This window comes from Phaseolus vulgaris, chromosome 8 (genome assembly GCF_051622355.1).
Source record: "Phaseolus vulgaris cultivar YP4 chromosome 8, ASM5162235v1, whole genome shotgun sequence".
Classification (NCBI taxonomy): Eukaryota; Viridiplantae; Streptophyta; class Magnoliopsida; order Fabales; family Fabaceae; genus Phaseolus; species Phaseolus vulgaris.
The window spans coordinates 42,568,043-42,580,313 of NC_143505.1; the positions used below are offsets into that span (position 1 = coordinate 42,568,043).

General features: G+C 35.2%; 1 pseudogene; it reads left to right on the forward strand.

Annotated features, from left to right (window-relative positions):
* The first annotated feature begins 9,805 nt into the window (after positions 1 to 9,805).
* On the forward strand, positions 9,806 to 9,912 carry LOC137827388 (small nucleolar RNA R71; annotated as a pseudogene).
* The last annotated feature ends 2,359 nt before the right edge of the window (positions 9,913 to 12,271 follow it).

Sequence of the window (12,271 nt, forward strand, 5' to 3'; positions counted from 1 at the left end):
TGCTTGCTGTTTTGGCTAACTGAATTGCTGAATCAATTGGTTTCTGAAATAAGTTCATTCTAGCTTTGAAAAGTTTGCGAAAACCCCTTTAAACAATTCACCCCCCCTCTAGTTTAAAGCCATCTTTTCTAACACCTCCCTCTCCAAGTGGCATGATTCATATTTCTATAAGCATCTCTTAATCTCTTCATCTTTTTTTTTCTTTCCATTCCATTTTATATTTTTCTCCTCTTTACAATTCGGTCATCTATTATATTTGTTTCTTTTTGTTCTTCAATTTCGCACCTCATCATCATCACTCTATATTTATGCTTTTCTCCTTGTCCTCTAAAATTGAACATTCACACTTACTTAACCACTTTATTAAGTTCGTGTCTAGTGAGAATCTTCTTTGGGTTTCTCACCATAATTGTTAATCCAAAAATCATAAACAAAAGTGCAATCCATAAAATGTGCAATCCTAAAATCAACTCACATCATGTGGTAATCAGAACATGGTTTTTGTACTGGACAGGAGTGCTCAGAACCTTGATCCAAGTATTTGGGGGAGGTCAGCTCGGTGTTTGGGCCCAATAGGTGGGTCGTGAGCTCGACCCAAATGTTGGTCAGCCCAGAAAAGGTAGTTAAGATAAAAGATAAAGAGATATTTTATCTGTTATCATATTATTCTAAAGATGAAAGATATAATTGTTATTGTTTAAATATGTTCTTGCCGGTTGACTTGTCCGGCTGTTGACTCCGGTGACAAGCTCTAACTCCGTTTGTATCTTCAGGAATCTATCCTATCTCTTGTAGTTCTGGAACGTAGCTCCGTTAAAACAGAGGAGACCCTACCTGTTGATTGCACTCTGACAATCAAGTCAGTAAGGGCTTACTAGAATTTAAGAAGTATTTAGTTGTAGTCTCAGAAACAACGTACCTTTACCGGGGGTCTCAAGTCCCTTTTATAGCTTATCTTTTGTAACAACTTTCTCTCATGAGAATCTAATCTCAACTGAAATCATACTCAACAGGAAAACATTATGTTTATGGGAACCTTCTCTCAAGGTGCTACAACAGAAAAGAATCTTATCTCTAAAGAAAGCATAAAATAATAATAGAACAACCACCTGCCAGTAGGGCACCAATTCATGCCCCAAACATCAGGTGAATATTCTGCTTACGTGGGCACCCTACTCATGATGCAACATTATCTTTTTTCATGCGTGCAACTTAATCACTATGTGCTCTAGAACACATGTACTTAAGTTTAACATTTACTTGACCTAGGCACCACATGTACTATACGTACCCTTAGATTCAAAAATACCCTTTACTAGTAGCCTTATACTAACATATAATAAGTTTATCTTAATTATGCCACAACGGGCTTACCAATAAAACTGGGTCAAACTCATGACCCAATTTGCTGGTCTAACAATCGAGCTGACCTACCTCTACCATGCACCGAGATCCGACCACCGAGCCCTGAGCCCTAAGCGCTTTGTCCAGTACAAAATTTGTTATCATATTATTCTGAAGATAAAGAGATATTTTATCTCTTGTGATAATATGCAAGTTAGTTACATTATTCAGTTTTTTTTTTCAAAAAAATCTCGCTTGAGCGAGATTCTCTACAGGAAATTCATTTTTTTCAACGTTTTTCTCGGTTGAGAGAGAATTTTCGACGTTATACTCGGTCGAGCGAGATAACTCCCGAGAGCACCCCTCTTTTAAAAAATTTCTCGCTTGAGTGAGATTTAACTCGCTTGGACAAGACTTCCTGCAAGAAAACATTATTTTGAAAATAAAACCAACAAAAGTAATAAAACAATAAAAAAAATTGGACTGGGTTGCCTTCCAGTAAGCGCTCGTTTAACGTCATATAGCTTGACGAAAGTTTGTTAACAAGGGGGATAATTATCTTGTTCAACTTGTGCTTTCGTTATCACTTTTGTCCGCATTGAATATGGCTCTTCAACTTCATATTTTTCTTCCATCTTTAATTCCTTGATGACCCATAAATTTTTTTCGTTTTCTTCCTTCCTCTACCCCTACCTGCATTGTGCATGATAGGTTTTCCTGGACGGTACTCATCTCCTTCCACTAGTTTACCTTGGTTGTTTCGGTCTCCTTTTGCCTCTAACTTTTCATGACATGTAACTTTCTCCTTTGGCTTTGAGCCCTCCATCTGCTCATCATCTTTTGAAATTTCCTCTCGTCTCCCATTCTTATCTGCAATACAATTAGTTACATTATCAAAAAGATTAAATCTTACCTCTTCATCATGAGACCTTACTCTAAGTTCTCCTTTATCTACATCCACTATAACTTTAGCAGTTTTCATGAAAGGTCTGCCAAGAATTAAAGGGACCTCCTCATCTTCTTTCATGTCCAAAATAAAAAAATCTACAAGGAACATGAATTTTTCTACTTTCATGAGGACATCTTCTACCACACCATTAGGATGTTTCACTGTTGAGTTTGTCAATTGTAACTGTAGCTTGGTGGGTTTAACCTCCAATTTACCTATTTGTCTTAACATGGTCAGTGACATCAAATTTATATTTGACCCCAAATCCAATAGGGATTTCTTTGGCAAATCTTTTAGCTTCAAAAAACGGCTTTCAGCTTCTGACTCTATATCTCTGTCTTCAAAACATCATATCTTCCTTCTAATTCCATCAAAAAATGTCTTTTTCTCCAGTCATCCTGCAAAATAATTTTTTGGAAGCAATTTATAAAAAAATAATCCTTTATTTTCTTTCTTAACATGTATAGGAGAATGAGATAATTCTTTTGAAACTCTACTCTCTACAACTTCACATTTTTCTCCCTCTTTTCTATTTTCTCCTTTTTCTTCCTCAACTTTAACCATCTCCCTCTCTTGGTTTTTTTTATCACCCCTAGTAGTGATTTTATTACAATGCTCCTTAGGATTGGTTGTAGTGTTGGTTGAGAATTGGCCAATTTGGTCGTCTACAATTTGTGCAATTTGTGTCATTTGTTTGGCTATCTTGTTGAATCAAGTGTGTTCAAGCTTTGAAAAATCCAAATCCTTTGAGTTTGATGGAAGGCTGGATGTGCTTGCTGTTGCTGAGGTGTTTTAGAATAGGATCCGGGGTAGATTATTTGTGTTAATCCACTCTTGATTGAATCCAAAGCTTAAGTATTCTCAAACCTTTTTAATTGAAAGTGTTTTTCAAACTAAGTGAAAAACAACCTGTTGTTTTGTCGAAACAACCGATTATTTTATACTTAGGTGTTTTGAGAAAGGTTGAAAACTGTTTTTGATGGTTGACTTGCTGTCAAACCAAAACAACCGATTGATTCGAGCATTCAACAGATTGTTTGTTTTGGGACCATAACAGAAAGCTGTTTTGTGCTTTGACTGAGCTTTAAATGTTTTTATAACTGAATACACTCCAGTTTTAAATGCTTTGACCAGTCTTTGAAAACAATAAATAGTTTGTTAAGCTTTTGTAACAAATAACTAAGATTAAATCATAGAAAAACATATTTGAGTTTTTCACTGATTTTGGCTTTTGAAGAGTTGAAGATTGCTTTGAGATTGCTTTGATCAAGAGAGTGTGCAATAGGATTTTCATCCTGTATTGATTTCAGATCATTCTGTAACAAGTGTAATCCTTCTGTACTTTATGTAAACTCTGTTGTGTGAGGCTGAGAAGTGTTGTGTGTTCTTGAGGTTGTCAAGATCAACATTCTTGGTGGTGTATATGCTGAGCCAAAGGAAATGTGTGTCTTGAGGGGATCAATGTCACTTCTTTGGTGGTGTGTGTAAGTAATCTAGGTTTGATTACTTAGTGGATTCCCCCCCAGTGGTTTTTGGGAAGACTGGATGTAGCTCTTGGTTTAAGAGTGACCAGTATAAACTGTGTGTGCCATCTCTCTATCGCTTGAACTCTTTAATTTCAGTTTATATTTGTTAACTGGTATAAACAACCGATTATTTCTGCGAAACAACCGATTGTTTTTCTGGTGTTGTGCTAAATTGCTTTGTGTTTTTGGCAAACTGAATTCTGAATCAAGTTTTCTCAAAGTAATTTCATTCTAGACTAAAAAGTTTGCGAAAACCCTCTTTAAACCATTCACCCCCCCCCCTCCGCACCCCCTCTCTAGTTTAAAGCCATACATTCTAACAATTGGCATCAAGAGCTTGGTACTTGAAAGTTACTCAAGTTTGATCCGAAAATCTTTTTGAATGGCTGGAAAACTATCTTTCGAGGAAGGTGCTTCAATCTACAAACCACCTTTATTCTGTGGTTTGAATTATAAGTATTGGGAGACTAGAATGAAAATCTTTGTTGAATCTATTGATCAAGGAATTTGGGATTCAATCGAAAATGGTCATTTCATTCCAAAGCTTAAAAAGAATGGATCTTCTATTGCAAAACCTTTGTCCCAATGGAATAATGAAGAATGTAAGATGGCCAAGCTTGATTGTGCTGCTCAAAACATAATAGCTTCTGCACTGGATACTAATGAGTTTTTCAGGATATCTAAATGCAAATCTGCCAAAGGGATGTGGGACACACTCAAAGCTACTCATGGGAACATCAATGAATCAAAGGAAGTAAGAACAAAGAGCCAAGCACGAAGGAAAAGGAGGCAAAATAGAAAAAGCCTCAACCTCTGCTTCATGGCCAAAAAGAAAGATGATTCAAGTAGTGTAAGTTCCTCTAACTCCTCAAATTCTGAAAATTACAGTCAATTGCTTCAAGCTTTTCAAGAAACACATGAAGAAGCTAACCAATTGGCCCTCTTGAACAACCGGTTAAAAGGAATGAATAGCTGGTTTGAAAACAGAGTAAAAACACTGGAAGAAGAGTTGGAAAATTCATAAACAGATTTTGAAAACCTTGAAATTGTTTACAAAAACTCTTCTTGCAAGTGTGATACTCTTATTTGTGAAAATTGCGAAAATCTTGAAAAGAAAGTTCATTATCTTGTTAAAACTGTGGATAAGCTTTCAAAAGGTCAATCTAACTTTGAGAATGTCTTGGCATCTCAAAACTGTGTTTTTGGAAAAGCAGGATTGGGTTTTAACGCACAGAACAAGTAAGATAGATTTTCAAAGTCATTTTCGAAACTGCCAGAAAAACAACCGATTGATCTGTCGAAACAACCGGTTGTTACATGCTTCTATTGCATGAAAAAAGGCCATTCTGTCAGATTTTGTAAAATCAGAAAATATGTTGTTCCTAAAGGTTTTATGAAGTGGATTCCCAAATGTTGTAAAGGTTCAAATGATGAATGTAAACCAAATGGACCCACATTAATAAGGGGACCAAATCTTTGTACTTGGAAATCTTCTTTGTAGGAAACCTTGGAGGAGAGCATGCAACAATGGTACCTGGACAGTGGGTGCTTAAAGCACATGACTGGGGACAAATCAAAGTTTCTAAGCATCTCCTTTAAGCAAGAAGGGCACGTTACCTATGGGGACAACAACAAGGGGAGGATTTTAGGAAGAGGATCCATAGGAGACAAAGATATCTTGGTCATCCATGATGTTCTCTATGTAGAAGGTTTAAAGCACAATCTGCTGAGCATTAGTTAATTGTGTGACAAAGGATATCAAGTTATCTTAAAAAAAAACTCCTGTGAAATCTGTCTTCCCAACACAAAAGAGGTAATGTTGATTTATAAGAGAATCAATAATGTTTATCTTTTAGATATCTCTTCTCCTTGTTCAATTGGTTGTCTTCTATCCAAGCATGATGAGTCTTGGCTTTGGCATAGAAGAGTTGCTCACATTCACATGAATCACTTGAACAAATTAATATCTAAAGATCTTGTGATTGGGCTACCCAAGCTCAAGTTTGAGAAGGACCATATTTGTGAAGCTTGCCAAAAAGGGGAAACAAGTGAAAAACTCTTTTTAAATAAAAAAAATGTTGTTTCTTCTTTAAAACCTCTTGAGCTACTTCACATGGATCTTTTTGGACCTTCAAGAACCATGAGCCTTGGTGGAAACTATTATGCTCTTGTTATTGTAGATGATTTTTCTAGGTTCGCTTGGACTCTCTTCTTGGAATCAAAAAGTGATGCCTTCTATACATTCAAGAAGCTTGCTAGAAGATTGCAAAATACAAAGAACAACAACATAGGCTCAATAAGAAGTGATCATGGAGGTGAATTCCAAAAATGAAAAGTTCAGCAAGTTCTGTGAAAAGATGAGAATTCTGCACAATTTTTCAGCTCCAAGAACTCCACAACAAAATGGTGTAGTGGAAAGGAAGAACAAATCCCTTGAAGAATTAGCTAGAACAATGCTAAGTGAATCTTCTCTTCCCAAGTATTTTTGGGCTGATGCAGTTAGCACCTCTTGCTATGTGATGAATAGAGTGCTAATAAGGCCAATTCTGAAGAAGACTCCCTATGAGCTCTTCAATGGAAGGAAACCAAACATCAATCACCTCAGAGTTTTCGGTTGCAGCTGTTTTTTTCTCAACAATGGAAAGGAAAACCTAGGGAAATTTGATGAAAAAGCTGATCATGGTATCTTCATAGGCTATTCTCTAAATAGTCATGCATACAGAATCTACAACAAGAGGCTAATGACTGTAGAAGAGTTTGTTCATGTTGTCTTTGATGAAGTGGATCGCAAAAGCATTCAAATCTCGAAGAACGGTGCTGAATAGGATGAACAGAACATCAGTTTGGAGAAGCTGAACATCTGTGAAGAAAAACAACCGGTTGATTTCTCGAAACAACTGATTGAAATTCTGCAGCAGAGTGAGTTGCCCAAAGAATGGAGGATTCCTAGAGATCTGTCAGTGGAGAACATCATTGGGCAGATAAAGGAGGGTGTTTCTACACGTAGCTCTATCTCAAACTTCTGCAGGCACACTGCTTTTGTCTCTCAAATTGAATTAAGTCAATTGATGAAGCTCTCAAGGATGAAAAATGGGTTGAAGCTATGCATGAAGAGCTGAATCAGTTTGCAAGGAATGAGGTATGGTTTCTTTTCTTTAAAATAGCTGAGATGAACATCATTGGTTCGAAGTGGGTCTTCAGAAACAAATTGGATGAGGATGGTGTGATCACAAGAAACAAAGCAAGGCTAGTTGCCAAAGGTTACAATTAAGAGGAGGGAATTGATTATGGTGAAACCTTTGCTCCTGTTGCAAGATTGGAGGCTGTGAGGTTGCTGCTGGGTTTTGCATGTATGAGTGGATTTAAACTCTTTCAAATGGATGTTAAGAGTGCTTTTTTAAATGGCTACATCAATGAGGAAGTGTATGTGGATCAACCATTGGGCTTTGAAGATCATCAATATCCTAATCATGTCTTCAAACTGAAAAAGGCATTGTATGGGCTGAAGCAAGCTCCAAGGCAGTGGTATGAAAGGCTTAGCAACTTCCTTTGGTCTCATGGCTATGAAAGGGGAATGATTGACAAGACTCTCTTCATCAAAAAGTCAAATTCTGAAATTATCCTTGTGCAAATCTATGTTGATGACATCATCTTTGGTGCTACACAAGATAGTTTGTGTAAAGAATTTGTGGCTGCTATGAAAGATTCAACACTCAAGAACTAAGCATATCGAGATACGCCATCATTTCATCAGAGATCATGTGAGCAATGGGGACTATGAAGTGAAGTTTATTGAGACAAAACTGCAACTAGCAGATATCTTCACAAAACCACTACCAAAAGAGAGGTTCTTCTTTTTTGCGAAATGAGTTAGTATCCTTGATCTTCAAAATCTTTCCTAAATCTGTTTTATACCTGCTATAGTCTATTTGTGAAGATAAATAGGGGGAGAATTGATTGGTTCTTGTGTATCTTTCTCTGAAATTGTTTAAAACTGCTGAAATCTCTTATATCATAATTGTTTCTGCTTCTGCTGATAGAAACAACTGATTTTTTCGTGTAAACAACCGATTTTTTGTCTGTGAACATTGTTTTAAATTTGTGAAAAACTAACCTGCTGTTGTAAGAAACACTGGATTGTATATATGCTGTTTTTACAAGAACTGCTTCAGATTCAATCAAATCCAACACAAGCAATCAGGGATTTTTCTTCACCAAATAGAGGGAGATTGTTGAATCAAGTGTGTTCAAGCTTTGAAGAATCCAAATCCTTTGAGTTTGGTGGAAGGCTGGATGTGCTTGCTGTTGCTGAGGTGTTTTAGAATAGGATATGGGGTAGATTATTTGTGTTAATCCACTCTTAATTGAATCCAAAGCTTAAGCATTCTCAAACCTTTTTAATTGAAAGTGTTTTTCAAACTAAGTGAAAAACAACCTGTTGTTTTGTCGAAACAACCGATTATACTTAGGTGTTTTGAGAAAGGTTGAAAACTGTTTTTGATGGTTGACCTGCTTTCAAACCAAAACAACCGATTGATTCGAGCATTCAACCGATTGTTTTTTTTGGGACCGTAACAGAAAACTGTTTTGTGCTTTGACTGAGCTTTAAATGTTTTTATAACTAAATACACTCCAGTTTTAAATGCTTTGACCAGTATTTGAAAACAATAAATAGTTTGTTAAGCTTTTGTAACAAATAACTAAGATTAAATCATAGAAAAACAGATTTGAGTTTTTCACTGATTTTGGCTTTTGAAGAGTTGAAGATTGCTTTGATAAAGAGAGTGTGGAATAGGATTTTCATCCTGTATTGATTTCAGATCATTCTTTAACAAGTGTAATCCTTGTGTACTTTATGTAAACTCTGTTGTGTGAGGCTGAGAAGTGTTGTGTGTTCTTGAGGTTGTCAAGATCAGCATTCTTGGTGGTGTATGTGCTGAGCCAAAGGAAGTGTGTGTCTTGAGTGGATCAAGGTCACTTCTTTGGTGGTGTGTGTAAGTAATCTAGGTTTGATTACTTAGTGGATTCCCCAGTGGTTTCTGGGAAGACTGGATGTAGCTCTTGGTTTAAGAGTGAACCAGTATAAACTGTGTGTGCAATCTCTATATCGCTTGAACTCTTTAATTTCAGTTTATATTTGTTAACTTGTATAAACAACCGATTGTTTTTCTGGTGCTGTGCTAAATTGCTTTGTGTTTTTGGCAAACTGAATTCTGAATCAAGTTTTCTCAAAGTAATTTCATTCTAGACTAAAAAGTTTGCGAAAACCCTCTTTAAACCATTCACCCCCCTCTAGTTTAAAGCCATACATTCTAACATATCTCTCCTATATGGGTCTCCATACTCCTAATCGTGGACATGCTATTTTCTTGCGAACTCACAATCTTTGACAGAGCATCTTCAACTTTATTCATTCTATTAAGGATGGATGGATAATTTGATTGATGTTGCTGTTGGAAAGACCCTTGCTTGTTGGATGAACTATAGTCTTGTTTCCACCCATTTGATTTTGATTATTTTTCCAACCTTGAGAATAATTGTTGGAAAAACTACCTTGGCTTCCTTGATTTCCCATATAATTTACCTCAGCTTCAGGTGAGTTGGTCTGATAAGAACAATGACCATTAGGCTGATCACCTCCACAAAAATCACACCTAATAGGTATATTATGACTTTGGATGATTGAACAACATGCAACTTTTGGGGTAGTTTGGCCATCTGTGCGGTCAGTTGCTGAAGCTATTGTGTCAGAATTTTATTTTGAGCCAGCAATGCATCTGCAATATTTAATTCCAATATTCCTCTCTTTTGTTGACCTTATTTGTCATGTTGAGCTTGATAATCAGTTGTGGCCAAAGCTTCAATAATCCTTGTTGCTTGATCTGCATCAACAACCATCATTGTGCCACCAGCTGCGGCATCTAGGAGCATTTTTGTATCAGATATGAGAACATTAATAAATATGCTCAATTGAGCAATGTCTTTAAACCCATGATTTGGGCATTTTCTCAGCATCATCTTGAATCTCTCCCATGTCTCACAGAAAAAATCCTCTGCTCCTTGTCTGAACATAGAGATTTCAGACTTTCCTTTAATGTAACAAGAGATTGGAAAAATCTTTGCAAAAAAATTTTCCTCCACATCCTTCCATCTAGTTAAACTCTGATTAGGATGAGATTTAAGCCACTCCTTTGCTTTCCCTGCCAAAGAAAAAGGAAATAGACGCATATATATACTTTCCAAATCACCTGACAGAAAACCCATAGTTCCCCACCAATTCATAAAAGTTAGCTAATTGTGTATAAGGGTCCTCATGGTCCATCACCGTGAATTGATCGGTACTAATGAGGGTGAGGAATGCATGCTTCATCTCCAAGGCCCTGTTAGTTGCAGGTATTGCAATGCTAGAAATATTTTTGGATCCTTGATGTGTGGCGTAGTCTCCAAGAGTTCTCTAGGAGGTTGTGCTCCCTCAACCGCCATGTTACTCTCCTCCTGAAAAATGTGATTAGAAAAAGAAGATGTTGTTGAAAAGTCTTCTCTATTACCCTCTTGATTCTCTTTTGCCTTTAATTTTCGGTTATTTTTAGCTACCTTCTCAATTTCTACTTCAAATATCAATTGGTCTTTTGAAATTTGACCTCTCAATCTCATATAAGAGCAGCTAATGCAAGGGTTAACAAGAAAACTTCACAAGTAGTAACCGAAAATTTGTATTTTTATTTGTATTTTTTTTAATTTTTTTTTAAAATTTTTTTTAGAAATAAACCTAAAGTTGAATTTCAATTTAAAAACAATTTAAAACAATAAAAATGAAATAACAGAAAAGAAAAGAGTATATTTTTTTTTCAAAAAAAATTAAAAAAATAACAGAGAATTAAATTCTTGATTTAAAATTAATTAAAAACAAATTAAAATAGTAAAAATGCTATAACAGAAAATTAAATTCTAAAAAAACAAATAAAAGAGAATCTAAATTAAATCAGAAAATAAATAAAACAAATCATAGCAAATAAAGCTAATAAGAATAAAATAATAAAAACAGAATATCAAATCTTGAAATAAAATAAAAATAAATTTGTTTAAAATAAAATAAAAACAGGAACACATATATTAAAATAAATCAAAACAATTAAAATATTCACAATATTTAGGAAACTATACTAAAAAAATCAAACCTGTTCCCTGACAACGGCGTAAAAAACTTGATGACTCTTTACAATAAGTCACCGCGTTTTCAGAAGTAATAATTGTCCCTAAGGAAGAATATCGATCCCACAAGGAATAATGAATTATCGAGTACAATAATCACTAAATATAAAACAAAACAGTTAAAAAGAGTGTTGAAGTGATTGTATTGGTAATGATCAATAAGAAAACAGACAAAGAATTAGTTGCTTCAATTGGAAAAATAAGGATTAGGTTTCATCTCTCTCACTCTTATGCATTTTGATTAGCATGTTAATATTAAGTTCTTTGATTGAAATTGATGCGCGTAGAAAATTCATTTATATCGACCTCTCGCATATAAAATCCTTAAGAATATTTCCTAAATATCGATCTCTCGCATACTTATAAAAACAACTTAGAATCACACTCAAACGTTAATGGAAATTAACATTTTATGTCTATCTCTAGCACTCAAATATGTTAAGTATTGTTGTTTAGGTTCGAATCCTAAAATTACCTCTCGGTCATATTTAAGATTCTCAATTTGTCACGAAAATTTAGAAGTGAAACAACAATACCAATAATCAATTAAGAACTAAATATTAATATATAAGATATCACCTCAATACATAAGAGTTTGAGCAGATTACTCCCAATCTCAAAGGGTAGAATTAGCCACGCATACTTCTAGCACCTTCCATTCTCCAAATTGGGTTACAATTCACTCAATGGTGTTTTACCCACAATCCCGTACCCTAGGGTTGAGCCTCTAGCCCCATATTTAACCTAATTTTCTAGGGTTAGGTCGCTTCCTGTGTCGCGCTAATGGGCTAAGTGATAAAACATAAAAAAGGCCCAATTTTGTCTGACGCATTCTCGTTCAAGCGAGAATATCTCGCTTGAACGAGATACTCCTGTTGTGAAATAGTCTTTTGCGACATCTTTTTCCATTTTAGGACCTTCCACTTTTCTCTTTTTAGCTCAAATTATTCTCCTTTACTCCAAATCTTCAATCCACCCTAAAAACCTGCAATTGACACCAAATTTGGGAATAAAATGTTCTTATTCAAATAAAGATCATAAAAAATGTTAAAAGGTATAAATTCATAAATTAAGGATTATTTTATATGTAAATTAGCAATAAATCCTCATAAGTGCCTATATTTTAATATGAAATATTACTGAAATTAGGCACTTATCAGAAATCCATGATTTATCAATTGGCATGACTACAAAACAAGATACCATACAAAAATTTCTTATATAAAAATTTAACTACATA